Here is a 7,549-nt window from a genome sequence, read left to right on the forward strand (position 1 = left end):
GCCTGCCCGTCACTGGTCAGCCACGAGGTGCTGACAGGGTCACCGGGGGCAACACAGAGGACAGACCAGTCCGGGGCCCCGCAGGGCAGACGGCGGTGTGCAGATAACGGGCAGGGCGCTGCTCCCGGCATGTAACAGGTGCTCGCGGAAGTACGCGCGCCGGAAGCGGGTACGCGAGGCCCTTCGGGGTCTGGTCTGCGACCAGCTTCTCCCACAACCCCTGGGTCCCCGTTCCGGCCTCCCCAGGCCCCTGGCAGCTGACGCCCACCCGAAGCTTGTTGCTGCCTCTGCCTGTGAGCACTCTGACAAGAGCCGTTTACTCTCCCCCCACCCCCCGCCCATTCCCGGCCTCCCGGCCTCACTCCTTCTAGTGCGCTGACTGGTCCTCCCTCCTCCCTGCACCTCGCCCCAACTCACCCCTAGTCCATGACTTCCCCCTCGCCCCACAGGTGAGGCATCAGGGAGCCTGGGCTCCGGGGTGGACACGCCCTGTTTAAATCTCAGCCTCCCAGGTCCCAAAGACATTCATTTCCCAGCCTCAGTTTCTCCGACGCACAACAGGGCAGCGGTAGTATCTAACCAGGCTCCACGCACGCCACAGGTAGAGACTTTCTGCACAAAGGCCCCGTGTGGTGCCTGGCCCTAGGGCCCTGCACGGCCAGACAAGTACTTCCATCGTTCTTGTTCCCACAATAACGTGAACTCTGGGGCAGAGACCGGTGTCCTTTTTTTTTTTTTTAATGTTTATTTTTGAGAGAGAGAGACAACAAGTGGGGAAGGGGCAGACAGAGAGGGGGAGACACAGAACCTGAACCAGGCTCCAGGCTCTGAGCTGTCCGCACAGAGACGGATGCGGGGCTCGAACTCACGAACCACGAGACCATGACCTGAGACCAGGTCAGATGCTTAACCGCCTGAGCCCCCCAGGTGCCCGGAGACCCTTATCACAGCCTTCACCCTCTGCCCCGGGGAAGGCAGGACACGCAGCACCACTGGGTGTTTATGAATGGCGATGTAGAACCCCTTGCACTTGACTGTCTTTAGCAACAAAGTAAAATATTAAGTCGTGAAGTCGTGACCGTGAGAGTGTACCTTACGTAGCTGTGAACCTGCAGTCAGAGCAGCAGAAACGACCGAGCAGGATGAAAAGCAGATAGCACTTTACCAGAAACACTCTTGTAGAGATCTAGGAAATACAATCTTTTTCTTTTTTTAATGGAATGTAAACCATGATCAAGATCCTCAAACACAGTGCAACCTAAAAGTACGCTTCTCTGTGCTTTCAAAAGAAACAGGATTTGTTAGTCCTGACACAGGCAGACAGCACCTCCACACCCTGTTTTTTGTCTGCGGGGGAGGAAAGGTTCCCCAGATCCCTGCACCGGCCCCATTCACACTGTGTGCTGTAAGACCACTAACCAGAGAAGCACGGACTCCATCACAGGCCGTTTGCGGCAGACTGAAAGCCCCCCCTCTGCCTGCCAGGCCGGGGGGGCTTGAAGTGCACCCTGCACGTGTCCTGTTCCCCGTGAAAAGGTCCTCAAGGACGCCTGGGTCAGGTTAAACCTGACTCACCAAAGGGACTACCCAAGGGCAGGTGGGTTCCCGAGAATGTCTTGTTAGCCATTATTACTCCTATTGCTAATCTGAGTGATTCAATGGGGCCATAAAAAGGTATCTGGGAGGGGCGCCTGGGTGGCTCAGTTGGTTGAGAGGCCAAGCGGCCTTCGGCTCAGGTCATGATCTCACGGTTCGTGGGTTCGAGCCCCGTGTCGGGCTCTGTGCTGACAGTTCGGAGCCTGGAGCCTGCTTCGGATTCTGTGTCTCCCTCTCTCTCTGCCCCTGCCCCCCTCACACTCTCTCACTCTCAAAAATAAACATTAAAAAAAAAAGTTATCTAGGCTCCAAAATGCAGTGGCTAATTCCATTCACGGCCCACCTTTTAAATTCAGTTTTATGGTATTCAGTATAGAGTGCTACCAGCTGAACTTGAGGGCTGGTAAGACTGATAAGGATTAGATCTTTGAAGAAAGAGCAATGGGGTTCAAGTTTACACAACCAAATGTGACAGCTGGTACTCATGGTCGCTTACTGAGTGGCAGCACTGTGCCGCACCTCACCTGCACTAAACCCCCCATGACGGCGTTTGAGAGGCCAGGTGATGGGGGCAGAGGTGAGGTTACCCGTGGGCCTTTCCCACAGTTTCCCACCCACCAGTCTGCGTGGCTCGCACTCAGCCCCTGGCATTGCTCTCTCTCTCTCTCAGGATCTTGCTCTTTCCCTTCCTCTCTGGATCTCCTCCTCTGCCCGCCTCTGCGATCCCCCGCCAGTCCCGTGTCCCCTGTGCTCTCCCTTTCCGGGGCTCAGCCTCTCTCCTCTTGGTCTCTGCCTCCCTCTCCTCCTTAATTCCCACCTGTTTCTCTGTCTCCCTGTCTGTCTGCCTTCCGTGTCACCGCCACCCAACACAGTAGAACGGAGTACCGACGGGGTGGGGTAAGAAAGAAGGCCCTGAACGCCCATTTCAGAGTAACAGCCCTCCTCACCTGAGGGCCAGGTCAGACTCAGATGTCAGTAATGAGCATGCTGTTCTTCCAAACAGCTTTGGAAGTATAACTTCACGAGGCTAGAAAACAAGATTGACCATAATTTGCTCTGTGTTCTTTTTTTAACCAAGGTACTCGTGGGCCCAGCCGACTATGAAAAATGACTTAATCTGCCCTAAGACTCAAGCTTGGGACCTTCAGATTAGGAGATGGACGCTGTCCACTGTACGAAAAAGGACGGTCCGACGTTCAGTAATTATTAAAGCTGGTGAGCAGTACAAGGAGTTCAGGGGGCCGTGTGCTTTTGTTAGACACAGAATCTTCCTTTAAAAAGGTAAAAACAAAAACACAAACCCCAAAGGACTAAGGATTTATTTTATGGATCTTTCTGGGTGTTTAATTATGATCTGCTATGAAGAGGAAAAGCAAAAAGTCTTCCACTATCCCACCTGATCTTTCGTTCTTGTACTTAGTTTTTTCCAGTTTTCTGGATATGGTTTACCGATCACGGTGAGTTTCAGGAGTACAACGTAATGATTTGCTGTATGTAGAGATTGTGAAAAGATTCGTTACTTTAAGTTTAGTGAACGTGCATTGCCACACGGCTGCAAATTTTTTCCATATGATGGGAACCTTTAAGATCTACTTTCTTAGCAAGTTTTAAATACACAGCACAGTGCCGTTAACTATAGTCGTCATGCTGTAGAAAGCTGTTCTGTATTTTTCTTTAAACTTCTCCGTCGACAAGTTTTCCTGTTTCTATTTCAGATCTGTGATTACAACCGGCAAAATTATGACGATTTTAGAACAGGGTAATGAGTGGTAGGTGTTCAGTGTTCACCTATTTAGGGCTGTGGAAAGGGGGAGATGCCAATCACGAACCACCGGGATTCTCCCACAATCGGAACATTCAGCACGAGCGTAAGAAAGGATCGGCCGTGGGGAGTGCCTGGCTGGCTCAGCGAGGAGAGCGCACGGCTTTTGATCTTGGGGTTGTGAGTTCGAGCCCCACGTTGGGTGTAAACGCTTAAAAACTTAAAAAAAAAAAAAAGGATCAGGGAAAGTCAAGGTCCTTTTCCTTAAAACCAATGATAGAAGTGTTATTTATATGCATCAAAGCCAACTTGGAAACAAATGGTCTTGTTAACAAGAAAAACTGCAGGCAGTTCAGCTCGATTCTATCATGACTTCAGCCATTGAAGAAACGGGCAACGCCAACATTTTAGACTGCTCAGTATTCGTTAAAATAACAGCGGACACGGGCTAACATCCTTGCTCTGTGCTCAACAACATCAATGAACTCTCTCACGTGAATCTCCCACCAACGAAGCAGGGCCTGCCAGGAGTCATATTTAGAAATGACAACGCCCCTGAGGCTCAGATAGCACCGTGCCCAGGACCAGCGGGCAGCAGGACTGGCATCCGGGCCCGGGCTCGCCGGCTCTGGAGCAGCCAGCCTCCCCTGAGAAGGGGACTCTGTGATGTCCCAGCCACGGAACTGTCTGCACTTAGGGACGTCTGCAAAGGAACCGCACGCGGGTACGGATACAAACGCTTAGCATTTTATTGGTTTGAGAACTTTCCCTTGAATCATCTCCTAGGTCCTCAAAACCATCCCCTCAGGTTGGCTGCACAGAGGACGTCTGTTCTCTCTGTCTTAGAGGCAAAGAGATGGAGAGGCTGAGAGAGGAGAGGCAAAAACGGATCTCCTGACTCCAGACCCAGAAGCCGTTCCATCCAAAGTGCGCAGGGGCCTTCCTCCTCCTCCTCCTCTCCCCCCAGAAACCTCACAGTGTCGGTATGCAAATGAGACGAGGGTGTCCATGGAGTGCTTGGGGCCCGGGCCTGTCACATCACAAGTGCTCAACAATTTTAATGTAACCTCAAGGGAGAAGGACTGGCTGGCTTTCCGTCAGGTTCCTGAGCGAGGCTGGCACTTGCTTTGTTACCAACAAGGGAAGCACGTGATGGGTTCCGGACAGAGTATTTAGAAAGGGAGCCTGAGCTTCTGGGCAGCAGCAGTTCTAACAGTGAGTCTGAGTGGCTGGCACCACATAAAGAATTTGCCAGAAAGTTAACTGCTGAAAAGCAGCATTTTAAAGCGGCCCTTAGAATAAATTTTCAAGGTTCAAGAAGAGTTCACTTCACAAGGCATTAAATTTTGATTCCACAGAACAGAACGGGCACACCCATGGACAATGTTCATTTACAATGTATGTAAACACAAACATAAACAAAGAAAAGTGAAGGGGGGGAATGAATTCAAATGGCCAGTGTTCAGGACACCTGGGTGGCTCAGTCGGTGAACTGTCTGACTCTGGCTCAGTTCATGACCTCATGGTTCGTGGGTTGGAGTCCTGTGTCGGGCTCTGGCTGACGTCTCAGAGCCTGGAGTCTGCTTCAGATTTTGTGTCTCCCCCTCTCTCTGCTCCTCCCCCACCTGTGCTGTCTCTGTCTCTCTCTCAAAAATAAATAATAAACATAAAAAAAATTTTTTTAATGGCCAGTGTTCATGTTTTCTTCCACATCTCTAGGGGGAAGCAATAATCACAAAGTTGGGTTATTGAAGTCAATCTAAGATCGTAAAGCTAAATGTGGTCACGGTGAGTAGATACTGCTATAAACACACATTTTCACGAAGCTGGAACACAAAATTCCAATGCTTCTTACATGCATACAATATTTCCAGAAGAACACACAAGAAACTCTGAAGTGATTGCCTCTGGGTAGGGAAACAGGATAGGAGACACAATGACTTTTCACTAAATACCCTTCCGAAAGTTTTTTTATCACGTGCAGCTATTTTAATATACATTAAAATTTTTTAACTTCTGCTAAAGATGATTGATCATTTTTATCAGTACTAGTTTTCCAGAAAAGAAAGAACAGCCTATTTCAGACATACTTGAAGATACCATTTCCACATCCACAGAGAGCGCCAAAGGTCACAGTCACAGTTGGGAAAGCACAGGATGGCTGAAACTGGGCTCTCGGCAGCCAGGCGGTGTGGGTTCAAATCCCAGCACTGCCACTTGCTAGCTCTAGGACCTTGGACAAATGTCCTAACTTTCTGGTGCCTTAGACTCCTCATTGGTAAAGTGCAAATAACCGCCGGGCCATCGCGAGAAACACGCACACTGAATCGTACAGAATACTGAACCACTGCTTGGCATACAGGAAGCATTTAGTTGCTGCTGTGACGGCTTGGCGTGGGTAGCGGCAGATGCATGATCAGGTCGCACTGTCGGCGGGAACCATCTTTGACAGAAATGGAAAACCTGACCATATTCCACTCTCTCTGTGCCCTGAGCTGCCTGCGCCCTCAGCGGGCGTCAACGAACACTGATTGATTGATTTAGGATGTCAGTAAAAACAGAAAGGCTGGATTACTTATCCAGATGTTGGCAAAGGTTCTTCCCCGGGGACTAATAGCCCGTCCAGCCTTCTAGAAGCGATTCCGGAGGTTTGTTAAATTCTCTCAACTTAGGTACACAACAATTAAATGTAACAGTGAAGCGAGGGAAACTCAGTAACAAGAAAGACTTCCTGGAGCGGTATCTTCCTAGATGCAACCTTAAACCCGGGCAGTCGTGGTTGTGAGGACTAGGGTTTTCTGAGCCCTGAGAGGCTGGCTACATGATTTCAAGACAGGAAGCAACAGGACACTTTAGATGAGATCCACCCCCCAAAATAAAACCCAGCCACTCAGCAATGCACCAAATCTCCAGCTCACCCCAGGAAAACAAAACAATGTCACAGCTCTGCAGCTACAAAAGTCCGTTCATCAACCAGGGCCCGTGGGCGTCCATCTGCAAATGGAGACGATAATGCCTAACACTAACTCGATACAGATGTAAATGAGAATGTGCTCAGAATTTTGAGCAACTTGGAAAATAAGCGACGCATTAACTGAAGATGATTTTGGCTGTTTCAAATGCCAACTTTTAGGGACAAATAAACCATCTCCTCCCTCCAAATGACGGATTTTGTGAGCCGGCTCCCAGGCCCCGGATCACAGAAAGCAAGGGGAGAGAGGCTGCTTGTGGGAGTCCAGGCAGGCCCTCAAGTCAAAACGGAAAAAAATGGTGACCCGTGATGGTCTTGGGTATTGGGGGGAAAAGTTGGAAGAAAAAGAGACTAGACCATCTATGAGGCCTTCGTTTATTTCTCCTTCCTTTTAAAAGACGAACATTACAACTTCATGGCTCAGGAGCAGAAATCCTCCTTGCTCTAAGAAGAGCTTTACATTTCTATTCCTGTTTTAGGTCCTAGGTGAAAATGGCCGAGAAATACCAGCAGGATTTCTGGGTATGACCCAGAATCCGGGGTCCATAGGGTCCTAGGGGATGACCAGTCCCTAAGTCAGATCGATTTCAGGTCCAAAATGACGCCCACCACGCACCGGCCCCGGTTCGCTTTCTTTCAGTTGTTACTAGCACAGAAAAGGGGAGAGAACAGTTAAGAACACAGGGGACGAGAGACGGAAAGGAAAGCCGAACGCAAAAAAGGCAAAAAGTAAGATGCTCCTGGCTCCCCCCTGATCGTTACGATCGTTACGGAGCGAACCCAACGCGAGGTTCCCCCTCCCCCGCCAAGTACGCGGGAGGCACTCAAAACGCCTTCCTAAAATGTGTAACTTCGCTTCCCCCGTGCCCCCCCCCCCAAAAGGGAGCATTCCTGAGACCGCTTCGTGGTCTGCAGATAAGATTGGGGTTGGGGGTTGGGGGCGTGGGGCAGAAAGATCACTTGAAATTCCGTATCCATAAATGGTAGAGCTGTGTTCCTTTGTACACGATACTTAATGAAAATCACATGTTTCACCAACGCGGGTCGACCTTTTTGACACATAATTCCCAATTAACGCTGGAAAGTCCACCACGGGGGCTCACGGGGCCGTTCGGGCCTGTACAGTTCGCGTTCCCAAACTTTCTCGGGGACGGGCCCGGCGGCGGGGGGCCCCGGAGACACCGCCCTCCGGGGCGCGGGGACCCCAGCCCCGCGCCCTC

The 7,549-nt window shown here is 50.5% G+C and overlaps 1 protein-coding gene and 1 long non-coding RNA gene across 3 annotated transcripts in view; both read right to left on the bottom strand.

Annotated features, from left to right (window-relative positions):
* Positions 1-7,549, bottom strand: part of ABL1 (ABL proto-oncogene 1, non-receptor tyrosine kinase) — a 141,002-nt gene that overhangs the window by 39,572 nt on the left and 93,881 nt on the right. The window lies entirely within an intron of this gene.
* Positions 6,691-7,508, bottom strand: LOC115276041. The gene is made up of 2 exons (XR_003901788.1): positions 7,290-7,508; positions 6,691-6,975 (listed from the first exon to the last, which is right to left on the bottom strand). It is a non-coding gene; the product is annotated as an uncharacterized LOC115276041 (long non-coding RNA).

Source organism: Suricata suricatta, chromosome 13, assembly GCF_006229205.1.
Source record: "Suricata suricatta isolate VVHF042 chromosome 13, meerkat_22Aug2017_6uvM2_HiC, whole genome shotgun sequence".
In the NCBI taxonomy this organism is placed as follows: domain Eukaryota; kingdom Metazoa; phylum Chordata; class Mammalia; order Carnivora; family Herpestidae; genus Suricata; species Suricata suricatta.